Raw genomic sequence first — 11,893 nt, forward strand, 5'->3', positions numbered from 1 at the left:
TTATACAATGGTTCTTTAAACTAGAAATTAATATCGAGTAATTGAGATAGCGTACACATTGCGGCCAAAAGTTTTGTTTTAATTTTGCTCTGTTTTGTACATTCTCGTTAGAGCTGCTTCCGGTGAAATTGGCTTCCCTTCATCTTCATCTGATAAGCATTCATATTTAAGTCACAAGTTATATTCCTGAAAAGTATTGTTTGCCACGTCCATTGATGATGTCTCTAACTCTACTGTAGTAACCATGTCGAACTAGGAAGTGGAATTTTAGGTAGCGAACACAGGCATGTGGACTGATACACACAGTGAAACGTCCCATTGTGGTTATAGTAAATAAAAGCGTTCTTGGAACGTCGCTTGATCAATCAAATCAGTGGGCCTGAACTAACTGTTAAACAAAAACATATAATTGTTCATATAGTGGGGGGCACTTAATGGCTTAATGGTTAGGACGTTTGCCTCGCCCCTGCAACACTGGGGGATCTAATCCTGCTGCTGCCCTAATAATGTAGTTGATGATAGAAAGTAACTTGTTAATAATGTAAGTGATAATAGGAACTAACTTGTTAATAATGTAAGTGATGATAGGAACTAACTTTAATAATGTAAGTGATAATAGGAACTAACTTTAATAATGTAAGTGATGATAGGAACTAACTTTAATAATGTAAGTGATAATAGGAACTAACTAATAATGTAAGTGATAATAGGAACTAACTTGTTAATAATGTAAGTGATAATAGGAACTAACTTTAATAATGTAGGTGATAATAGGAACTAACTTTAATAATGTAAGTGATAATAGGAACTAACTTTAAAAATGTAAGTGATGATAGGAACTAACTTTAATAATGTAAGTGATAATAGGAACTAACTTGTTAATAATGTAAGTGATAATAGGAACTAACTTTAATAATGTAAGTGATAATAGGAACTAACTTTAAAAATGTAAGTGATGATAGGAACTAACTTTAATAATGTAAGTGATAATAGGAACTAACTTGTTAATAATGTAAGTGATAATAGGAACTAACTTTAATGTAAGTGATAATAGGAACTAACTTTAATAATGTAAGTGATGATAGGAACTAACTTTAATAATGTAAGTGATAATAGGAACTAACTTGTTAATAATGTAAGTGATAATAGGAACTAACTTTAATAATGTAAGTGATGATAGGAACTAACTTTAATAATGTAAGTGATAATAGGAACTAACTTGTTAATAATGTAAGTGATAATAGGAACTAACTTTAATAATATAAGTGATAATAGGAACTAACTTGTTAATAATGTAAGTGATAATAGGAACTAACTTGTTAATAATGTAAGTGATGATAGGAACTAACTTTAATAATATAAGTGATAATAGGAACTAACTTGTTAATAATGTAAGTGATAATAGGAACTAACTTGTTAATAATGTAAGTGATGATAGGAACTAACTTTAATAATATAAGTGATAATAGGAACTAACTTGTTAATAATGTAAGTGATAATAGGAACTAACTTTAATAATGTAAGTGATAATAGGAACTAACTTTAATAATGTAAGTGATAATAGGAACTAACTTGTTAATAATGTAAGTGATAATAGGAACTAACTTGTTAATAATGTAAGTGATAATAGGAACTAACTTGTTAATAATGTAAGTGATAATAGGAACTAACCTGTTAATAATTTAAGTGATGATAGGAACTAACTTTAATAATGTAAGTGATGATAGGAACTAACCTGTTAATAATGTAAGTGATGATAGGAACTAACTTTAATAATGTAAGTGATGATAGGAACTAACCTGTTAATAATGTAAGTGATGATAGGAACTAACCTGTTAATAATGTAAGTGATGATAGGAACTAACTTTAATAATGTAAGTGATGATAGGAACTAACTTTAATAATGTAAGTGATGATAGGAACTAACCTGTTAATAATGTAAGTGATGATAGGAACTAACTTTAATAATGTAAGTGATGATAGGAACTAACTTTAATAATGTAAGTGATGATAGGAACTAACTTTAATAATGTAAGTGATGATAGGAACTAACCTGTTAATAATGTAAGTGATGATAGGAACTAACTTTAATAATGTAAGTGATGATAGGAACTAACCTGTTAATAATGTAAGTGATGATAGGAACTAACTTTAATAATGTAAGTGATGATAGGAACTAACCTGTTAATAATGTAAGTGATGATAGGAACTAACTTTAATAATGTAAGTGATGATAGGAACTAACTTTAATAATGTAAGTGATGATAGGAACTAACCTGTTAATAATGTAAGTGATGATAGGAACTAACTTTAATAATGTAAGTGATAATAGGAACTAACTTTAATAATGTAAGTGATAATAGGAACTAACTTTACGTTTCATCGAGTATGATGATCCACCTTGTTGTGGCTATAACAGTGCGCCATGTCAAGGTTTATTCCTTAAAATTAACACAATTTCTCATCCAAAACCTGAAGACTTGTACACGGGTCTTTCGCATAACATCCTTGTAAAGATGGTCGGATTATTATTATCGTTTTTTGCCGTTATATTATGTTTGAAGGTCAGCGCACTGTTGTCTTTTTATTTTAATTAATATCAGTACCCTGGGTGACACAAACACAATATGTAAGTCATTAGCTCAAGTGAAAAGGTTAAGTGCCCCACGGGGTTGTATGATCTACAACTAATGTGAATACGTGCTACATTTTAATGATCTCTTAAAGCCTTTATGTCACACAAGTTCTGAGTGTAGGCTGGCTCATGGCATCGTGCACTCACGTTAATGCTAAGCTTACGTCGATCCTATTTCTGTCTTTTTATTAAATATTGACATGTTTGCATAACCCAATTCAGGGGCAATGAAATTAGACTCAAATAAAATAAAGGATTGATTTTTAGTTGTTTAGAATCCAATCTAAAATAATTATTGCTATGACTAAGCTGATCAAATAAAGTAAAGCTTCTTATTCATTTTGCAAAGCTGTTTTACTCTTGAGAACAAGAGGTACTAATTCCTATAAATCCTCACAACCAGTTAAGTGAAAGTCTGATATTGACCTGGAAACAAACCTGGTGTGCATTACAGCATGAGCCGTCTGCTTCAGCCAGACAATTAGACAGGGGTTTTGACCAAAGTGTAGCCATTTTACACCACACGCGATCTCTCCATTGTGCTTTTTAATTTACACCAAGCACAGCTTGCACAGAGAGTGGAGCATTCGTTTGTATGCTTTCTTGCATTGGTTTAGTAAACATAATGACATATATAATGACTGTCAGATTATTATAGAAATGCATTTCCTTTGTGAAAGATCATATTGTGAATTCTCAAATCTGATTGGTCAGAAGGTGTCAAATAATTTTCTATAACAGCAGCTCTGACAGTAGTGTCGGTTTCTAATTCAAATCACTATATTACATTAATTATATAAATGCACTCATTCTAATACATTATAATGTCTATAGTAACAACTTACACAGGTACTTGTACTGTATGCTGGACACCTCACAGAGGAGCAGTGTGTATTCGATGTAAATTCTAAAAGTAATCCGGTGATGTTTGTGTCCGCAGCTACATACAGCAAATTATATAAACAATTTGAAATGATGCACGTTTCATTCATATTCTTTCTCACAGGGCACGTTTGATTTAGTTTTCCTCTACATGTTAATTATATACATTTACTAACAAACATCATAATTCACGCATGAATTCACACGTCTCGTCTCGTGGTTAAGGTTAGCTCCTCATTATTTTGTGATGAGTACATGCCTTCACTCATCACTAGTTCATATTTAAGTAAGTATTAATTCAGGTATTCGTGCATGATTATTCATGTACTGTTATTGTGAAGTGCATTTTGGAACAGTCAGTAAGTTTTCTCCTGCAGGAACATCTTCAGGACATAGGAGTTTTAAGGTCTCTCAGCAACAAGAAAAGCTTAATTATTATTATTATTATTATTATTATTATTATTATTATTATTATTGCCATGTTAACTTCAAGAAAGAGAAAAAAAGAGGCTGGTAAGAGAACGAATGTTTGCAGCTACTATAATGTAATGAAAGTGTTAGCTTTTTTTGTGGATGTTGTACAACCTTTATGTGCATATGTAGAGTAGAGAGCTTTACTGTCCTTCTAGCCATACGCAAGTTTGCAGTAGAATGAAATATTGTTCTCCAAGGCCTTACAGGAAGCGAGAACAGTGAATCACTAGACAATATGTAGTGCAAATTAGGAAAGTTTCAGTGCAATGAATAATGTATAATGTAACACGGGCAGTGGTGGTTTGGCCAAGCTGCCAATGTTGGGTCCTTGAGCAAGGCCCTTAACCCTCTCTGCTCCAGGGGCGCTGTATCATGGCTGACCCTGCACTCTGACCCCAACTTCCTGACATGCTGCGGTATGTGAAGAAAAGAATTTCACTGTGCATATGTATATGTGACCAATAAAGACTCATTATCATTAACTATTAAAATGAATACGATAATTTTACTCTTTGGTAAAGAGGAGTAAAACACACACTTGACTTCATGTCGAGCCACGTCACACCATCCTGTTGTTGATTATTTTCCTTTAATAGCATGTCCCCAAGTGTTTTATTCCTTGCTTAATGCAATGCTTCAGTTGGAAAACCTTGGTGATATATTATGACCAGTAATTGCTCTTCTGTGCCTGACTGTGGCCGAAACAGAATCTCTAATGGATAACATTACTTCACGTTTTTTACCAACTCCATCTAAATGCACATCTAAGCATTAATGTTGTTGTGCCTGCGGTGTCTAAAGAGTTTCATTTCCATTTACCCTGATTGCCTTCCCTAATACACCTCGCTAAATATACAACACATCTACAACAAGCAAAAACGCAGTGTCTCCTCCCTGTCACGCTGAGAGTCAAAAACACAGCTCAGAATTCACACTAACAAACCTTTCAGATATTCAAAACAGGTCATCGTACAGAGTGGAAAGAGTTGATTTGTTCCTGAATGGCACAGGGTTTTGTGTTCTGTAGCATTTCTAACTGGAACGCGAGTGGAAAAACATTCACCACGTGTGTGCACCTGGAGTGAAAAGCCACACTCATTAACAAAATACATTAATGTTCTGGCGTGCCTGAACTCCGGATACAGTGTCTTGTGGTATCTTTGTGTCGTGCCATAGGAGACAAAAGATAGCTAAAGTTGCCACTTGCACCTCAGCGTGTGTTAATTGTGAGAGTGTTGTTGCAGCTTGACAGCAAACATAGCAGGAGAGAAAAAGAGAAATGCTGGGGAGACGAGGCAGGTGGCTGCTGTGTCGCCCTTTAGAAGCTAATACTAGGAATTATTCTTGATGAATTAAGGCTGAATCCTCCTGCTGCTAGTTTCAGCCCTGGTGCCACATTGCCATTACTCTTTCAATTTGATCCTTTATTCATCGTTTCACAAATTAAAGTTCCCATATGGCCTTAGTTTTTTTCATAACCTTGTGATCCGGCGGCTTTTTGCCAGTTGAGTCGGTCTGACACATAGGTTCTAGTGGAGATAGCGCTGCATAAAAGATGGTAACAGGAGTGATAATGTGATGAGGGGAAATGGTGCACAGGTGCTACACTGAATGCTGATTGTTATTTGGGCCGGAGATGGAAGAAAAGAATTATCGAATAATGCCAACTTAGGTTAGACTTACAAGGCAGCACTCCCAGACATCATGTTACATGAAATTTTCACCAGCATACATCTTAATCCACTGTTCATTCCTGGAGAAGCGTTGATGCCCGGCACGATAAAATTTGACTAATATTGGCTGTCAGATTGTTTGATTAGTCCAGATTAAGATTAACACACACACACACACAATATAATACAGACGAGACCTTCTTCTTTTTTAGCAGGTGAAACATGTCAAACCTCAGTGCGCCTTGTTTCCCTCATTCTTAATTGCTGTGTCGTGAACACTGACAATCATTCTGACACTTAAGGACACATAAGTATTGATCCTACTCATCACTGCTGGTTTCTGCTTTTTCACTGGACACACTGATGTGTTTAATGAGAGAAACAGAAATTCGTGAAAGAATACTACTCCATGAAATTACATGAAACATGTTTCTATGGAATTATTTAGGATCTGCTTAAATATTCCGGCGCTAACGTTGGATGGTCCTGTATTTTCATTATCCTTGTAGGAAAGTAAAGGTTGTCTGCTGCGCTGATGTCACATTGCTAGCGCGGTTACGATCGTATTTACTAAAAAATAAATCTCCCTGTGGCGACGAGGAAGAAACCTTGAGAGGAACCAGATTCGAAAGGGAACCCATCCTCATCTCGGTGACAACGGCTAGCGTGAATATAAACGATTCCACTTTTAGAGCTGTGTACAGTGAAGTCAAACAGTGCTAAGCGCTAAGTGCTATCAAACTGAAGTTATCAACTGTTCTATGATGGTTGACTTGAGTGTAAACGGTTCACATTTCTGAGATGAAAGAAGGCTATTCTAGTATGATTCAGTCCGTACAGGATTTCACTGATTTGTTTTGTGATTGTTGCGGCCAAAAAAGCTTGATTCGGCATAATCTTGATTTATTTATTTATTTATTTTTCCCGGAAAACTACTTGAATTGGCGAAATTGCAATCGCATGAAATTGTTTTGCAGTTTTGTAGTTCGCAGTGATGCTTGTTGGTAAATGAGACCTTTTAGCTGTACTCATGTCCGACACACGTGAATCGATGAGGACTTTAACTGAATGCGTGTTGTGATGACGTCACATGATGCCCAAAATGTGGAACATCCACAGTAATATTGAAAAATTGCAAGCTCCTCGGAATACTGCGAAGTTTGCTTGATTATGTGTTAATTTCTCCTGCTTTGTTAAACTGACTCTTTACACAATGTGGTCTTTGCAGAATGCGAGCCTAGGCAAGATTAAAAAGTAAATAATGTTTTTCACACATCATTGTGGTGATATTTATTTCTTAAAGCTGAGAAGTATAAAAACCCAATTTTTCAAAATTGTTGGCTTTTTTTTTTTCTTTTCTTTTTTTCCCCCAGATAGCTAGAGCTGTGATTGGGTTTTCCCAGACCACCACACACACATTCCAACCATTTCTCTAGAAGAAATGCATTAGAACTGGAAATGCATGACATCTGACATGACATCTCTCGTTCTACTAGTGAATTTAAACCGAGATTGATACACAAAAAAAGTCTTTCACAGTGATATTTGTTGGTAAATGAGACCTTTTAGCTGTACTCGTGTTCGACGCATGTGAATCGAAGACGGCTTTAATTGAATGCGCGTTGTGGTGACGTCAGATCATGCATCTTGGCCCAAATCTGGAAAATCCACTGTAAGTTTATAAAATTGCAAGCTCCTCGGAATTAATTTCTCCCATCGCAAAATCACGCAATCCTGGAGGATCCTGGAGACAATAATCACAGGTCTTTTAATGCTGCACATGATGCAACTGAAAAACCATCAAGAGTTACTATGCAATCAGAAAGCTTGCTTCTAGCTGCCTGTGGTCTTAGTAGAAATACTTAAGTATTAAGAATTAAGTAAAAAAAAGTTGCTCAGCATCCATTTTCCCTTAATGTCCTTTACATATTCCTCAACTTTATTAATCTGCTGTCTCTCATCTGACTCATTGGTGTGGTTGGAGGTTGTAGCCTGAAGGCTGAAGTTTTGGAAGCTGTTCTGTTTTAGCAGAGTGCACAGATGAGGATATGAGAGAGCTGGACAGACTAAAGCACTAAAGTGCCACTGCGTCACTCCTTTTAAGTGGAGATGAAGCCAGGCTTAAATCCCTCTGGCACTCCTATCAGCAGATGGTCAAAGAAACCACCTACCAAAGTGAAAACACAACAACCTTCAACATTTCGAGTATTTTTATTTGTAAATTAAAACGTCAACTCACAATTTTATTATAAAATAAATCTTGGATGTCAATGCCAACCACATATTGATTATAAAGATTAATATGCTAGTCATTCAGGGTGGATTTTCGTTCCTTTAAAGCTCCAAAGGCAAAAAATAAATAAATAAATAATAATAAAAAGTTTCACTCATAAGCACCATAATATCAGATTGCTTCTAACCTCTCATAAGTATTCTCCTCTACATAAAACCTTTCCACTTCAGGCAACTTAACATTAAAAACAAATGACAAAGAATTCCTTTGGACTTGTTCTTTGCTCTCACTGTTCTCTTTTCTGCAGCTGACAACACTTTTATTTTTATCCCACGTGGGTGGCTGAATTTGGAAAGCATGACTTAGTTGTGTTTAGAAGGAGTGGTTAAGAAATGACACTGTTAACACCATCATATCAATTAAACAGCACCTCGAAATAATGAAGGCTTTTATTTTATCCATCCATCTTCTATACCGCTTATCCTATCCCAGGGAGCATGGGGCACAAGGCGGGGTACAACCTGGACAGGGTGCCAATCCATCGCAGGACACAATCACATACACACTCATTCATACACTACGGACACTTTGGATATCAGCCTACCTTGCATGTCTTTGGACTGGGGAAGGAAACCGGAGCACCCGGAGGAAACCCCCGCAGCACAGGGAGAACATGCAAACTCCGCGCACACAGGGCCACGGTGGGAATCGAACCCCCGACCCTGGAGGCGTGAGTGCTAATCACTAAGCCACCTTGCGCACCTGTTTTTATTTTATTTGCTGACGAATACAGTGCAGTACTGCGAGATTCTACAGCAGTGTGCGATTTTAGCAGGGACGGCCTCTCGCTTTCCGCTCCTGTGCGCTCGTTACAGGTTCGGATCTCTCTTGTGGTTTTGTGTGGGGTTTTTTTTTGGATCGCTCTTGTGTTTTTTCACCTTTGCCACGGTTGTGTACCACATCAAAGCAGCTTGTGCTCTCCTTAATGAATGGCTGCCTTCATTATTTAGGTACTTCATTACCTTTGGTGCACAAAGCTTTACAGAGAGGAGAAGCTTTTCAATAGTAAGAAATGGACACAGGGTTAGATTTAGTGTGGATTTACTGTAGGTCACGTCCATTTAGTTTGGGATTAAAAATCTACTCTGATTTTAATGCAGTACTGATTTATTTTTCTACACCTGATGTATAGTTCAATTGAAGACTATTTAAATGATTCTTAGCTTGAGCCTTTTACAAGAGCAATCCAATATGTATGTTGGATCATCAGATGTCTTTCAATTCTGCTAAGCAGCCAAAAACATTGAGTTATTATTTTTTTTAACCAATTTTATATACATACATAGGCTATTTCACCAAAATGTGAAAATATTTGTAGTTACTTTCTAATCTTATCTGCGTATTATCAGAAGGTGACGATTAATTTTCCATAACAGAGGCTCTGAACATAGTTATGGCTATAATTTATCACATGTTTATAGCAATGCACTCATGCTAATACGTTATCATTTCTGTAGTGCCATCCTACACAGATATATGTTTAATGAACAATCTACATAAGCTAATACTAGATTAATAAGCTAATAATTGACTGATAATAAACAGAGTGAAAAGTACATTTCAATTCTATTCAAGCCTAAAGGTCTTCAAATGAAATACAGTATAGTATTTCAACACGTGAAGACTTTTCCCACACCTGCCTATACACATATACGTGAGCAGTAGGTTTAACTTTTCATGTAAACAGAATGTTTTGATTAGAACCGACCTATTGTGTCAAAGGTGTCTTCAGACACTGAAGGCAAACAGAAGTGCAAACTACTCAACAATCAGTGGGTTTTGTTTTCTGTTGGCATCCCAAGACCCCTGCACTTTCGTGAGGAATTAAAGGACTCTTGACAATCCTTGAGTTTCACTTAAGCTGCTTCTAATGCACTGACAAATAGCCGACTGCGACAGTCAGACTAATACGACACACAAAAGTCGGCTTAATTGCTTTGGTTATACAATCAGTACAAAGTGCTTGAGATACAAAAATATGCAAAAATATTATCTAACCAAGTACATTTTGAGAACAGTAAAATCTGTCAAATATTTCTCGTATTTAATGTCCCGACACATTTGTCATTTTTAATTAATGTTATCATTTTTAATTATCCAACTACACTCGTAAGTAATTTATCGTCCTTTAAGAAATAAATGATTGAAGGAAGCAAAATGATATGCCAGATAACACAATTTTACTTCATAGGATTAATTAAAAATAGGTAACAGGAGAAATAATCACATCATTTATATTCTTCTCATAACGTGTATTAAATACATAAATGCATTATAAAAAGTTTTTTTTTTTTTTTTCCAATTTTTATTCACGTTTTTACTCAGTAAAGTATTATATTTGTACTGAAAGGCCTGTTTTATGCACACTTGAATTTTAACTTATTAAAAATACTTTATGTTCTCTATTAATTCCTATATTGAAAGCAATGGCACATGCTATACTATACTATACTATACTATACTATACTATACTATACTATACTATACTTTTCTATACCATAAAGGTAAAACGGTCAACATTACAACTTTTCATAGTTTAATACTATATTACACCAATACTGTGCACTACTATAATACACTATACATTATACATAATACACTACTACATTCTACTATATCATAACATACCAAAAGTAAAAACATCAACATTACAACCTTTCATATTTTCATTCTATATTACATCAAACATAAGTTATACTGAATTGACTATACCAATACAATAAAAGTAAAAACATCAATATCAGAAACATTCTTATACTATATTAAAGGTAAAACGTCAACGCCAGAATCTTTTATACTATACTATACCATGCTTTATCTTGCAGGGAATATTTACATTTATTCATTTAGCAGATGCTTTTATCCAAAGTGACTTACAAATGAGGAATTTCATATTAACATTTCATTCTTAACATCTTCTAACGTTATTTTGAGATAAATTGTAAATTAGAGGTATGTCCCATCCCCCTGCAAACCAAGGGGGAATAAAAACTTTTGCCATTGACTATATACTACAGTACTGTACATCAGTCTGGGAAGGGTTACAAAGCTATTTCAAAGGCTCTGGGACTCCAAAGGACCACACTGAGAGCCATTATCTCCAAATGTAAAAACTCGGCACAGCAGTGAACCTTCCCAGAAATGACCTTCCAAGAGCACAGCAGCTACTCAACCAGGAAGTCACAAAAGAGCCAAGGACAACATCAAAGGACCTACAGGCCTCTCTCGCATCAATAAAGGTCACTGTTCATGACTCCACTATCAGAAAGACACTGGGGAACAATGGCATCCGTGGAAGAGTGGCGAGGTGAAAACCACTGCTAACCCAGAAGGCTCGTCTGAATTTTGCCAAAACACACCTTGATGATCCTTCACAGCATTTCACAATGCTGTGAAAGTCTGATCCCCAGTTATCGGAAGAGTTTGGTTGCAGTCATTGCTGCTAAAGGTGGCACAACCAGATTTTAAGTTTAAGGGGGCAATTCGTTTTTCACATGGGTGATAGGTGTTAAATAACTAATGTTGTATTTTGTTTGAAGATAAAACTATTTAGTATGAGATATACACAAAAACAGAAAAAATCAAATACCTTTTCACAACACTGTATATCGATATATATATATATATATATATATATATATATATATATATATATATATATATATACATACATACATATATATATACTCACACACACACACACAACCAAAGTACATGCAGTGACCAGTGACACTTCCCATGCTCTACAATTCAAAACTTTCATTTTTACAATATAAAATCATTCATAGAAACAGTACCACAACCCCAAAATCTGCATTGCTGGGAATTTTGCCATAGTGGTGCCTCTAATCCAGTATGCATGAGCATGGCCTTTCTTTGTCCTGTGAGCATTATATCTGACTACCTTCCCCCGCCCCTGCCAGCATGAGAAAAAAA

Source organism: Ictalurus punctatus, chromosome 15, assembly GCF_001660625.3.
Source record: "Ictalurus punctatus breed USDA103 chromosome 15, Coco_2.0, whole genome shotgun sequence".
Taxonomy (NCBI): domain Eukaryota; kingdom Metazoa; phylum Chordata; class Actinopteri; order Siluriformes; family Ictaluridae; genus Ictalurus; species Ictalurus punctatus.